Here is a 14,742-nt window from a genome sequence, read left to right as displayed (position 1 = left end):
AAATTGTTTTAAATATTTCCCGCGCCTTGGGCTAGTAGGAGAGCGGCGGCGGAGGCAGATAATTGGCAAGGATCCTGGAGGCGGGGGTCCCTGTGCCTGAGCCTATTGTGACTGTGTCTGCATCTGTGTCAGCATTCACGGATGCCTGTCTGCTCAACACACATTGGTTAAGCGCCTACTGAGTTCTGGATGCTGGAGATGTGCCTGTGTGGACTCTGCACCTGTTGCTGTGAACATGTGCCTTGCAGGAAGTTTCTGGTCTAGGGATATTCTGTCCCAAAAAAGCTAGAGTTGGAAGAGAAGGCACAGATATTAACTGACAGCATGTCTGTGTCAGATCCTGGGTTAGGTGTAATTTTTGTTCCCATTGTACAGATGAGAAAACAGGGTCAGAGCAGGAAAATGGCCTGGCAAGGAAGGCTGGGATGGTGGAAAGGAGGCCCTTGAAGGCACACAGACTTCTGTTTGAATTTATCCCCTACCGTTTTCCAGTCGGGTGACCTTGGGCAAGTTTTCAACCTCTGTAACCTTGCTTTCCTGGCTGGCACACCTCGTGAGCAGTAAATGAGAAGAGATATGTAAAGTGGCAGCACAGATCCTGTGCCCACTCATCCATTCATTCATCCATGGGAGATTTAGTGAGCACCTGCCATGTGCCAGGTCTTATACCAATCACTGGGGCTGCCATAGAGGGCAGCATAGGCACAATCTCTGCTCTGAAGGAACTTAGAGGTTTGAGGGGGACAGAGATGAGTTAATGGGCAGTTTTAGATCAGCAATGTAATGAATGGAGGAGAATCGAATGACACAGCTGCAAGCATCTTGGGCTTGAGGACTCAGGGAAAGTGCCTGGAGGGGATGCTGTCTCAGTTGGGCCTTAAAGGGTGAGTTGTCACTGGGAAAGGAAAGAATTCAGACAGAGGGAATGGCTTGATCAGAGATCCAGAGTCAAGAGATCATTTGGGTTCCAGAACAAAAAGCAATTTAGCATGGCCAGAGCTTAGAAATAGAAAGATGACCAAAGATGGGGAGGCAAGTGGACCAGAAGGGGCAACAATGGGGGAGGGCCAGTGGCCAGGCCAGAGGTGCTGGTGGTGACTCACACCAGGAGGAACCGGGGAGGGCAGTGGGGCTGGAGGGGAAAGGATAATTTCACACATATATTTTGGCTCTCGAGTCATTGAGACTTGGTTGTGGGTTGGACATAGGGAATGAGGATCAAATGATGCCCGATTCTGGCTGGGCACCTGGGCAGACAGGGCTCTTCCTCTGAGAACTCTGACACAGGAAGTGTCCTGGGGAAGATGGTGCGCTCAGCCTCATGGGCTGACTTTTCAGTGCGTCCTAGGAGACCCTTGAGATTTGGGGGGGATGTTTGGGAACATATGTACTGTGTGAATGGCATTCCCTGACATTGGGCAACATGGTGACCCAGTGATGTCCAGCTGGGAAGGTGTGGGTTGGACAGGGAGGTCAGAGAAGAGCATGGAGGCTGTCACCGAGGTTTTGGGAGTGGCTTGGGGGATGGTGCAGAGTGGGAGGAGCTGGTCACCCAGGTCTGCTCAGATGAACACCTCAGAACACCTTGGCTCAGGAAGAGAAATGCACTGGCTGGTTAGGAGCAGCACAGGGAGAGAAGGGAGACCAGGACACTGTGGGCTCCTAGAGTGCGTGAAAGGGAGTGGTCTTAGAAAGGAATGCCCAATGCGCTTACTCTTGGAGCCTCAGTTTCTAGGTCTGGAAGATGGGGCAGTAACACCTATCTTAGATTTGCTTTCAGGGGCATATGAAATTGAAATTATTCCCTGAGCTGCCCAGGCTGTCCTGTGCCCCAGCCCCACCCCCCACTGACTGGCGGTGGCTGTGAGCAGAGAGTAAAGGAGATCGGAGCCAGCAGAACCTGTACTGGTTCTGGTCTTGGTTCAGGGAGGCAGGACCTCCCTGTGGGGTGTGGTAGGTGTCATCCTTGCTGGGTGGAGACCACAGAGCTCTCTCCAGGGACTGATGCCCGAGCCCCACCCCACACCCAGACTCAGGGACAGCCCAGCTGGGTCTGGGCTCCATATGGGTTGCAAAACTGCCCCCACCCTAGGCTGATGGAGGGTGGGCGGCTGCTGTGGTGTGCAGGTCTGCGTGTGTCCATGAAGCCCCACATGCATCTGTCGGTGTGGGCCCGTGTGTGTGTGTGTGTGTGTGTGTGTGTGTGTGTAAGTTTGCTGGGAGAGGGGGTGGGCTGAGTGATGGTTCGGATCTCCCTATCTGAGTGTGCACATGTCTGAGCATTTGTATGTGTGTGGTAGGAATGACAGTATTTCCATCTCCGAGTGTGCCCACATGTGTGCCCCGGGTGGTAGAGACCATGCCTGTGTGAGTTGTGTGCGCTGCCCACCTCCCTCTCTGGGTGTGTCTGCCTGTCTCGGCGCACCCCTCTCTCCGGGTGGAGGAGAGCTGGTGTCCCCTGCCAGGAGCGTCTTCTGGGCTGCTCTGCGGTGGGAGGGGAGAGGAACAGAGGGACACTCCCAGCCTTGGGATGGGTTGGACTCCTGCGCGGGGAGCAGCGGGACCACTTCAGAGGAAGGGCTGAGCTCCTCCTGGCTCAGGCCAGTGGTAATTCCAGAGACAGCTCTGTCCTGCTGGGCCCCATGAGGAGAAAGCGGGCAGTACCCCTGTAGCCGGGGGTCTGCAACCGGCCCTTCCCCGCCAGCCTCGGAGCCCAGCAGACGAACCCCCCTCCATGCCCACTCCCTGGGAGGCGTCTGACACATGATTTATTCATAAAAAGCCATTATTTGTGCCAAAGAAGAACTGAGCTGCTCGCTTTTTAAGTGCTGATAATGCTCTCAGCCTCCTTGCCTCTCCTCCTCGCCCCTCCCCTCCTCTCTTCTCTCTCCTCTCTTCTTCTCTCTCTCACCTCCTTGGGACTTCCCATCCTTTCTGCCCCCTTCCACTTCTGTTCTCCATCCCTTTCTTGGTCTCCCCACACTTCTTCTTCCTCTTCCTCTTTTCATTCCCCTCCTCTTTCCCCACACTCACCTCTTCCCCAACCACCACTCCCCAGTTTGCTGAGGGAGGCAGGGTCACCAGAACCTCAGAATCAGTGGCTCCCAGATTAAGGAGAGCTTGATCCAGCCTTTGGACCCCAGTGTGACCTGCCTTCCCCCTCAGCCCCCACCTCTTCAGGGCCACAGAACGGTTGGGAGGAAGAGCAGGCTGAGAGAGGCTGGGGGCTTTTGGAGGCTGTCAGGATAGCTCCTCCTACTAAAGGATATGGCTTTAGCCCCCCATCTTTATTAACACCAGCCCCCCAAATGAACATTCAGTCTAAATCAAAATGGTGTACTGGCTATGCAAATTCAGGTTCAAGTTAAGCTCCCAAGGCCTGCTTTTCCTACCAAATGCCCCATGTAGAAATTATGGAGTCACCAGTATTTAGGTGGTGCCAAGGGAGGCTGCCTTCAAGGAGGCACGTGGGGCCTCATCACAGAGCACCTGCAGAGCAGGGGAGGCAGCAGAATGAGTATCATAGATGTGAGTGTGCACCCAGACACACACAAGTTTCTTAGAAGCAGACAGCACAGATCCACGCATGTGTGTGCCCTTATGCCCACACAGGCGTGCGTGCATGCACACAAACACACAGTCACGCGCACAACCACACATCTATGCCTACAAATGGAGAGTCATTCCTCCCCTGATCACCTGCAGTGGGGGCTGAAGCTCTTTTCCCATTCAGATGCTTCTTCATTCATTCATTCATTTGCTCCATCAACTTTGCTCTCACAGCCCCTTTGTGCCAACTCTGGTGCTGGGCACCGTGGTGGCAGAAATGAACAGGAGTGAGGCACAAGGGGAGGGGACTGCAGCCTTGGACTGGGGGTTAGGCACCCAGCAGGCAAGGGGTTAAGTCATTTGGCATCCAGAGCTGGAGCCATTAGGCCTCCTAATTATGAAATTATCGAGGTCCTCAGGTGACTGCTAATTTCACACACACTGTTCCTCTCACGGCTAATGAACGCCCGCAGAACCCACGCCTTGTCTTTCCTGCTGAACGGTGACCTGCAGTTAATGAGCTCAGGAAGGCAGACAGGCCGCCGGCTGGGTGGGTGGGGCGCCAGGCCTGGGGAGGGGGCCGCTTGGCCCTCCTGCCCCTCCTGGCTCCCTTGTTGGCTGCCAGCCCCCAGTGAGGCCTTCAGGGCCAAAGCCCAGCCCGCAGTTTCTGCAGGACAGGCGAGGCCAGGGGCTCAGGGGAGCAGGGAGGGTTACAGATCTGGGAAAGGCTTCAGGTCAGATGATCCTGGAATAAGCCCCGAGGGTGGGAGGAGAAATGAAATGCAAAGGGTGGCAGAATACCATTTCTGCTTGGTTTTGGGGCCAAGTCCAAGACACTAATGAAGGGCTGGGGGTAACCACAGCGTAAGGGGTGGGAATTGGTGGTGGGGGCACAGTCATTGATGCTGGAGATGGTGATGGCTCTGGGGGAAGGCAGTGGTAATGACAGAGGCAATGTTGACTGGCAAGGGAGGAGGGCTGCTGCTGCTACTGGTTGTGATTTTTTTTTTTTTAAGTTTTCATGTTTTTAAAATTTAAAAAGTAGCATAAAAAATCACCCTGCAAAATATGAGGGGCGGGGAAGTAATACATAGTGGTTGCAGGAACCCAGATCTAGAGGGGATGTTCCCCCAAATGGGGACACCGTGGACCCAGGGGCTGACCTCCAGGTGGGTTTGAAGGCCCTATGACCTGCCCGTGGGAAGGACTTTGCCCCGACCCCTGATTCCCCAGCCTGGTTGGTGCCAGTGAAGGCCGTGTGGTGAAGGAGGAAAGCAAGAGATGGGAACCCTGGCCTGCTTGCTGGGGGCTTCTGTTCTTTTCTGTCCTGTGTCCTTGAGCAAGCCTCTTCCCCTCTCTGTGCCTCAGTGTCTCGGTGAGAAGATGACACAGATCAAACACAACTAGAGCTGGGTTTACATAAGGGACATGGCTGGGCACCTTGAGTGCCACCTTTATGCCAATTCCTGCCTCTCCTGCTTCCTCTCTAACGAGCTGATGCTTTCAAAGGCTCCACTAATTGGTGTTTGCACCTCACACACCACGACACTTTGATAGTCACTTAGGACATGGGTCCATCCATCACACCCTTGGTGCAGAGGGTGGCTCACCTTACTGCAGCAAGGTGCCCAGTACTCAGGCTGGCAGTACTCAGCCTGAGTCCCCAGCAGGGATGCTCCCCCAAGGCAGGCACACCAGGCTGGGACAGGTAAGGAAACCCCTTTGCTCTGAGTCGTGTGTTGGTGCATAGCATGCACGGATGTGTGTGTTACTCCATCCTTCTGAAGCCACCTCCTCTCCCTTGGAAATGAGGGACGTCCCAGCTTCCTGCAGCTCAGCTGTAGGCTGTCTTCTGACAGCAAGTTCCTGCTCTGCCACCAACTCCCACCTACTTCTGCACCTCAGTTTCCCACCTGTCAAAGGTAGGTAATAAAAGTGTGAAATCACTTTGGATGTGATGAAGATCTCAGAGGTTGTAACTGTTACTGTGTGGTCTGGGTCTGGCCATTTCCTTCCCCAAATGCCCACAAGGTCACTCCTAGGCAGTCAACTCCGTGTTGAGGCCAGACGGGGTTGTGTGTATGTTTATACACTGTGGGTATCCCCAGTAGTGAGGGAAGATCGGACTAGCCCTCTACGTGTATTATCTCATTTGATTCTCAGAACAGCAATATGAGATAGATGCTTTTATCATCTCTGCTCATCTCCAGATGAGCAGACTGGTGATTAGAGAGGTTCAGTGGTCATTGCAAAGTCACACAGCTAGAAAATGGCAGAGCCAGGTATCAAACCCAAAGCCTGTGGGCCCTTGACTATTGTATTACACCTTTCCTTCACATAGCGTATGCCCAAGTACATGCATGCCATGTAGATCGCCCAACCAGAGATTCCCTCATCCCTGCATCCTACCTCCATACACACAGATGCACGTGTCTACCCTCCCCTGCACTTAGGCATGCAAACTCATGCACCCGTGGATACGTGAACATGTACCCTGTTAGTCAACTTGCAGAAATTCACATGTACCGGCCTGCCTGCAAGCAGATATCCACACACAAACATGCAAAGCATACGAGTGCATGCATAAACACATACAAGCTCTATTACGTGGGTACACAAACACGCCCAAGGAAACGTACACGCACACAGTGCATACTCCCACATGCACAGATGGTAGTGTTCACCCATGCACGTGAACTGACATACAAGCAAGAAGATACACAAGAGATATTCCAAAGGAGTTTTTATACCCGTGTGCCTATATATGTGCAGACATGTCCTCCACATATAAAATAAGGCACGTGGGCTCTCTCCCATGTGCACACAGGAGCAGGAGCACCCAGGCTGGGCACCTTGCTGCAGTAAGGTGAGCCACCCTCTGCACCAAGGGTGTGATGGATGGACCCATGTCCTAAGTGACTATCAAAGTGTCGTGTTGTGTGAGGTGCAAACACCAATTAGTGGAGCCTTTGAAAGCATCAGCTCGTTAGAGAGGAAGCAGGAGAGGCAGGAATTGGCATAAAACACGGAGCTATTTAACTGCTGTGGGGCGGGGATATGTGTGCTATGGAAAGGTCTTTGGGCACAGCTCCCCCCTCCACTCAGCACTTGTTAGTGGAGAAGGACCCTCACGAGGGGCCTTGGCAGGCGGCTTTGATGCTCCTTGAAAGAGGGGGGTGGGGGGGCAGCCTCCTGCCAGCGCTGGGCTGGCACTGAGCATGCGGGGGCCGCGCCAACTGGCGATCAATTTCATGCACATCGTAAACCTAAGTGCTTTCTGGAGAGTCAGGCAGATTGCACATAAAGTCCCCCTTCTGTCCCTAGCACACGGGTGGGCGGGTGAAGCAGAGGCTCACCCTAGTAGATAGACCCCTGCCAGGCTGCAGGAGACCTGAATACCCTGGTTCCCAGCAGGAGGTATCCTTGGGGACATGGGGAATTCTCTCAAGAGGACTGGCACTTCTGGGGGCAGCTGGAGATGTGGACATTGTGTGAAACCTGGATCTGCCAGACTCTGCTACCTAATGGCTGAATGACTCTGGGCATTCAAGTTCTCTGATGCTTGGTTTCTTCATCTGTGAAATGGGTTGATATAAGAATTAAATGAGTTCCTGTCTGTAGCATGATATGTCAAGTTGAAGGACCTTTGAGAAGGTGAGAGGTCACATTTGCATTTATTATTATGCTGAAAGGATTCAGGCTCGGAATTTGTCCTGCCCAAATTCCTATTTATGCCCATCTGCCACCCTTCAACATGTGTGGAGAATCTTCCCTTCTGTCCCTCCCATCAATGCCAGGCCAAAGGGGTGGCCTCTGAATATTTCAAATGCCCTGCCCTTTGGATGCCACAGTGCTTCTGGGGTCTGTACCAATGTCAAGGTAGCAGGAAGTTGGGGTTACAAGAATGGAAGTGGTGAAGGGGGCTGAGTTCCTTCTCGGCTCTATGCCTTGTGCCCTGGGCCCCAGAGAGCTGTGAGCATGTCTTCTCAGACACCCCCATAAAATCAGTTTCGTTAGCGTTTGCCCTCATCCTAACCTTGGAGGCTCAAATCCAGGCCAGGTCCTAGGTGGGGAAGGGATTGCACATTATCCTCATTTTAGGAGCCCAAACAGGAGAGGGCTTAAGAGCAATTCTGAAACCAAAATGCCCCAATTCAAATCTTGTGGATGTGTGCTAAGTCACTTAGCAGTCATGTCCAACTCTGTGACCCAATGGATTGCAACCGACCAAGCTCCTCTGCCCATGGGATTCTCCAGGCAAGAACACTGGAGTGGGTTGCCATGCCCTCCTCCAGGGCATCTTCCCAACCCAGGGATTGATTTCACATCTTTTATGTCTCCTGCATTGGCAGGTGGGTTCTTTACCACTAGCACCACTTTGGAAGCCCCAGTTCAAATCCTAGCTTTGCTATTTATAAGCCACATGCTGTTGGGTAATTTATCTCTGACTCAATTTCCTCATCTGTAAGATGGGGGATGATGATGTTTATCTCATAGGGCTGCTGTGAGAAATGAATGAATAAATGTAAATGAAAGGCTTGGAGTAGTACCTGGCACATAGCAGCATGATGTGAAATTTTCCTGACATTATTATTATTTTTTAATACTATGAAATTATAAGCATTGTTGCTGTTTCTCTTGTGCCTTTTTCAAGCCCCCTCCCCACCCCCAATTCTTCCTCTTTATAACTACAAAATTAGTGTCAATGTTTATCAGTGATTTAAAACAACACTGTAACTAGAAGTACAACAGGGTTACTACAGTTCACAGCTCCAGGGAGTGACTTCCACATTATCATCTTTGCCATGCCCCGCCCCGCTGGGATTGTTCAGTACCCAACCTGAGCAGCTGAATGTAGCTATCTTCTTTCTCTCTGATAAATGGAGCCCCGCTGTCTTAGTCTGCTTGCGCTGCTGTAACAAAATACCATAGACTGGGTGTCTCAAACAACAAACATTTATTTCTCACACATCTGGAGGCTGGGAAGTCCAAGATCAAGGTGCTTACAGATTAGATTTTTGGTGAGAACACTTCCTGGCTTGCAATGGCTTCCTTAAGTTTTCCTTTTCTCATGAGGACACTATCATGGAGGGTTCCACCCTTATGACCGCATATAAACCTAATTATCTCCCCAAAGCCCACCACCTTCAAACACCATAGTAGTGGGTCTCAATATATGAATTTAGGGGGTGGGGGCGGGGGCAGGACACAAACATTCAGTTCATAATACTTTTCTAGCTAGGAGATCTCATAGTCAGGTACTTACACTGAGTCTGACATGCAGCAGGCGCTCAGAAGCTGAATGCGGATGTTTTAATCCTTTAAATCTCACTACCACCTTGTAAGGAGCAGAAGGTTATCCTCAGACAAGAGATGGGAAAATAACACTCCAAAAGGGCTGTATTAGTCAGGATAGGAAAGGCTATGCTGCGGTAACGAACAACCCCTCAATCACAGTGGATGAACACAACAGAAGTTTATTTCTTGCTTATACAAAGTCTGCTGCAGGACCAGGTGTCTGAGGGCTCTTGTCCTTCATTAGGGGACTCAGCTTTCCATGCTGCTTTGATCTTGAGGCTCCACCATCTCAAAAGAGGTTGGTTGCTGTAGCAGCTAGAAGATTGCACACTAGCTCTTGTATGCTTTGGCCGGGAAGTGACCATTTCACCTTTATCTATAGCTCATCGGCCAGGAGCAGTCACATGGCCCACTTACCAAGGAGCCTGGGAAATGCAGGAGACCATGTATGTGGGAGGAAGAGCGGAGATGATCCTGTGTGTCCAGGTACCAGACAAGAAGGGTTCAGGAGCTTAGGGTGGGAGAAGCTTCTGCCAGCTGGGGCAGAGGGAAGAGACTTGCTTGCAGGGGGCTGGAGCTAGGCTGTTAGGAAGAGGGGCAAGATGGATTTGGCATGGGTTAGGCACAGAAGAGAAAGTGGGCATTCCGTGTGGGGATAAAGAGGAGTAAACACCTGCAGGTAGAAAAGCGTTAAGATGCCTCCAAGGGAACAATGAGAACATCTTGGCTTGAGCAGGTCTGCCTAAGGAGGGTGGGGAAAGTGAGGGTGGACTTTCAAGGCCTTATAGTAGAGAAATATTTTGGAGACAGACTCTGTCGTCTGTTATCACCCGCTGTGTGGAAGTGGTGGGGGAAAAGGGCTCTGGTTTGCCCTCCAGGTTTCTGACTTGGGAAACTGGGAGATGAAACTGTCAGTCATCCAATTGGGGAACCCAAAAGGAGAAACACGGTTGAAAGGTCAGGGTTTGGGCTGCTCTGGGTTCAGGAGGGCCATGGATCATGCAGGGAGGGGCCAGGAGGCAGTGAATAGTTGCGTCCTAAGCACAGGAGAAAGAGTTGGGCTAGAGCAGAAGGCCAGAGGTGTAGACACACACATGACTGAAGCCTGGGTCGGGGGAGCAGGGCATGGATTAAATTACTTGAGGAGTTGTGCGAAGGATGAACGGAGAAGAGGACCTGGGACAGCTCTGGAGGGCAGATGTGAGGCCAGGGCAGAGGTGGGGTCCAAGAAGGGACAGGCCAAAGGGGTGGAGGCAAAACCCAGAGGCATCTTGGGAATAAGGGAGAGTCAAGAAGAGAGGAGAAGTCAATTGTTCTGACACTGTCTGTGGATCCGATGATGAGAAGGTTGCTGGTGATCTTCCTGAGAACTGTTTCTAGGGCTTGAGGGGAGGTACCAAAGCCAGCTTGGAGGGGGTCAAGAAGCAAGAGTAGATTGCTCTCCCAGAAGCTTCCCTAGAGGGCGAGGAGAGAGAGGAGCTATGGTAGAAGCAGTGGGGTCATCAAGGAGAGTATCTCTTTAAAATGCATTTTATTATTATTATCATTTTTTAAAAGGGAGAGATTTGAATGTGTTGACAGCTAACATGAAGAAGCTAGTAGGGAGGGAGATGTCAGAGATTCAGGGATCCCTGAGGGTGGGGGGTAGTGGGGAGGAAGTCAGGCTGGGGCAGGGAGTTGGGATTTACCTACCAGGTCAGCCTCAGGTGGCCTGGTGGGGCAGGATCAGCCAGGGACAGGGATGAGGAATTACAGATGAGTAGCTGAGGCTAGAGGGTCCCAGGAGGGTCCCAGGAGACCAAGGACACGATGCGGGTGGGTGGGTGTGGTATAAGATACAGAAAAGGAGAGGCTGGGAATAAAGGAGTGAGACAAGGAAAGAGGTAGAAAGAGGGAAGAGACACAAAAACAGCCAGAGGAAAAAAGACAGAAAGAGAGGAAGCAACACAGAGCAGGGAGGATAAAAGGCCAGGCTGAGGCTCAGGAGAGGACCGCTGGCTTGGAGCCAGCATGGGCGCGCCAGGCGGGGCCAGCGGAAAGAATGTATTCCCTTCTCAGGGGACTCTGAGCTAGCTCAGAGCTTGGACCCTCTACCAGACCTGACGAGGGCCCAGCCCAGGAGTCCACCTGATGGGGAGGGGGTTCTGTCAAGTCCAGGAGCACCAGCCATGCCCCTCAGTTCCTCGGGGCTGCAGGTCCTGGGCAGAGAGGAGCTTGGTCTTCACAGAGGCTGTCCAGGCGGCTGGCCAGCCCGCAGATGTCGGGCCAAGTATGGACAGGCCCCGAGGGAGATGAAGGTGGCAGCCAGGCCCCTGCCCCTCACCCTTCATGGCCCCAGCCCCAGGCCCTGGTCACCCCGTGGGGCCTAGGCCACCCTGACATTCACCTAATTGTCTTCCCGCTTTGATGAGTGGCTCCGCAGAGGCGCCGCCACGGATCAAATTAAATGTGAGCCAAGCAGGCAGTCCTGCTGATGAGACACGGGAAATACCACATTTACATAGCCCAGCACCGGGGCGGGGAGACCCAGGCCCAGAGAGACAAAATCCAGGGACCCAGGGAGAGACAGAGGGAGTCAGAGAGACAGAGACAGAGAGACGGGAAGGGAGTGGGGAGAAGGCGCAGAAGGTGGGCGTGGTCCCAGGCATTGTTGCTGAATGAAGGGCAGGGGAGGGGGAAAGATACAGGTAGAGGCTCTGGCCACCTCCAGGCAGGTGACCTCCACCCTGCCCAGCTGTGCCAGCTGGCCCCAGAGGAAGGAAGGGAGCCTGAAGCCAAGAGACACCTGAGAAGCCCTCCTGCCTGACTCCCAGCTGGGTCTCCAAGCAGCTCCCCTCGCCCACTCCAGACCCCACAGCTGGCCTGCAGCTGCCTCCCCCAGCTCATCCCTGGTGGGTGCGGCCGTGAGCTCCCCCTCGGTTCACATAGGGACATTCTGGCCACACCAGGAAGGGTATATGTGTGCGTGTGAGTGTGTGAGATGCCCGTACAAGCATGACGGCAAGAGCATGATCAGGTGTGGCCCCTGCATGGGCTCTTCTGTGGGCAGGTGTGTTGACTGTCACCAGGCCTGGGCCCTGAGGACATTAGTGAGCTGGGTGTTCCCTCTGCTCCATGGAGGGGACGTAGGTCCTAAAGGCCCGGGGCAACCCAGAGGCTCCCGCCCTTGGTCCCTGATTCTGTGCAGGACAAGAGTGGGGGGTGGAGGATGGTGTTCTAGTCAGGGCGATTGTGCCTATAGCCCCTCCCGCTACTAAAGCACCTACCAGGAGCAAATTAATGTCACAGCCTCAGAACAACTCCTAGAGGAAGCCACTGCTGTCGTCCCACTTTACAGAAGAGAAAACTGAGGTTCAGAGAGGGGATGTAGACACTGCCTGACTAGCTAGAAAGGGCATAGCCCAGACACAACCCAGAACTATCTGATCCGTAGGGTGTGTCCTTCTCTGCTTGGTTTTCTGTTCGCTTCTCTGAGTGACTAGGCCCCAGAGGAAGGTTGGGTCTAGTGGGCCCAGAACACTGCACAGAGCCCTTTGTCCAGCCCCGCAGGCCCAGGCGGGCCCCCTTGGATAGTACTTTCACTTTACTGAGCACCTGGCATGGGGTCAGGTCTGAGGCTCACCCCCAGCGTGGGTGTCACTGAACCTTCATTTCAGCCCAGGCAGGAGATACCATTGGTAACCTCATTTGAGAGTTGTGGAGATGGAGGCTCACAGATCAGGGAGATACACGCTGTTGAGTGAGGCTCTACTTGGGTTCAGACCCCCTTTCCCTGAGTCCCCACCCTGTATCACACTCAGACTCAGAACAGCAGAGGGGGTGCAAGGAGAGACCTCCCCAGTGTGTGAGTGTGTGAGCTTGCAAGTCCACAGAGGCCTGTGTGAGTCGTGAGTTGTACTGGGGGCTGCTTCACCTCCTTGACTCCTCACAACAATTCTGCTACTTAGGAACGGTTATGCCCCCATTCTGGAATGAGAAAACTAAGGCTCAAAAAAAACAAGAAGTGCCAGGAAGTCCCCTGGCGGCTGGTTCTGAGATCCAAGTGTCCTGAGTCTCTGCCCTTTCCAGCCCCTTCCTGCCTGCCCGGGGAGCTCCTGTGAGGCTCCCCCACCCCAGGGAGTGGGGGCCACAAAAGAGCCTGTTGGGTCCACCGAGAAGCCCTTCCCCCTCACCCACGGGGTCCGGGGCAGCTTTTACTGGGAAAATAATTAGAAATCTAATTCTTATTTCTCCCACTCCGCTAATTGTCTGTGGACAATTTGATTGTAACAGTCGTCACTGAAGCAGAAAAAGCACCTTATTTCTGCCAGACATCCTCCCTGCAATTAACACCAGCAACTGCCCAGCTCCCCTCTCACCTGCAGAGATTCAGGGCCTGAGGGGGCCTCACCTCTCTGCCTCCCTTCTCTGGCAGAGACACACCTGGGGGCCAGGCCCGCCACTGGGGCGTGGGGGACAGGGCAGATGGGAGGAGCGGCAGGGGTGGGTGCTTAGACCTACAGGGCAAGGCAGAGAGAGAGACTGGGGGTGGGGAGAGAAGATGGATATTTGAGCATCTGGGGAAAAGGAGAGAGAGACAGAGACCTGGGCTCATGGAGAGACAGAGGGGCAGGGAGCCAGACCCAGTGCCCAGAGCAACGTGGGGGAAGGGAAGACAGAGGAAGGAGAAAATGCCCATTGGGAGCCAGGCTGAGGGGGCAGGAGCCAGGACCCCCAGCCCAGAGCAGCTCTCTGCCAAGGCAGGGGACACACCTCTGAGACAAAACCAGACAGTGTTTCTAGGAGGCGGCTGCCAAGGGCTCCCCAGAGAGCTCAGCCTCCTGTGGGATGTGGCTGATTAAGAAAGGAAGGCGGGGATGGGGCAGGAGTGGTAGGGGGATGGGAGGGGTGAAGGACTGGGACCAGACAAGAATGTGGTAGGGGAGAGACTGAGCAGGAGATAGCCATGCACCAGGACTGACCTGTTGATCAAAGCTGTGAGGGCTCCCATCTCCTACCCACCACCCCACCCAGCCTTCCTCCCCGGAGAGCACAGCCCTGGGGGGAGGGAGGCACCCTCCATGTGTACCCCAGTCCCTCCACCCCCACATCTTATCTCCAGAGTCCTCATACCCATCCTACCCGACACCCCTGACCCGTCTTCCTCTCTCCCTTCCTGGGCAGGAGCTCTGATCTCACATGGACTGGCCCTTTTTCTGGGGGTGCAGGCAGAAGAGTTCATAGTGACCCCCTTGGTCACACTGAAGCTTGCTGGGGGTGGGGACAGGATGGGCGCCTGTTGGCTGTGTTGGCATCCACCCACTCTCAGGTGTCCCATTCCAGGGTATCTGCTCCTGGTGGGTGCCTATGGGTGATTTGCTGGGTGCTCCCTGAGAGGCAGGGGTAGGCAACCCAGCCTCGCCTCCCGGGGAACCTTGGCAGCCTCCTCTGCCACTGCCCCGGGAGTCTTGCCCCAGCCCCTCTCCCTAGGCTGGGCCAGGAGGGAGAGTGCAGGGGGGCTGAGGGGCAGGCAGACACGTGGTAAGGCCTGGGGCCGGCACAGGGGTGGGAGAGAGAGAAAGGGAGAGAGAGGGAAGCTTCAGTGAGAGCCTCCTCCGCCTCTTCTTCCCTCCGCCGGTTCTCAGCCCTCCCCACTCCCCTCCTCCCAGGCCCGTCAGGGAAGGATGTGGGGGGGCGCCGGGGGCTCCTGTCAGTCTCGAGCTGGAGAGCTCCCGAGCTTCATTAACATGCAAATTAGCAAGTTCTGACTGGCTGTGGCAGCCACGGGCAGCCACCCCTCCCAGCCCCGTGAGCGGGTGTGTGTGTGTGTGTGTGTGTGTGTCTGTGCGCGTGTCTTGTGCTGCCGGGCTGGAAGAAAGAGGAGCAGCTCTCATTGCCCTGGACTCCAGAGACAGC

The sequence above is a fragment of the Muntiacus reevesi genome, chromosome 1 (genome assembly GCF_963930625.1).
Source record: "Muntiacus reevesi chromosome 1, mMunRee1.1, whole genome shotgun sequence".
NCBI lineage: Eukaryota > Metazoa > Chordata > Mammalia > Artiodactyla > Cervidae > Muntiacus > Muntiacus reevesi.
This window is presented reverse-complemented; position numbering follows the sequence as displayed.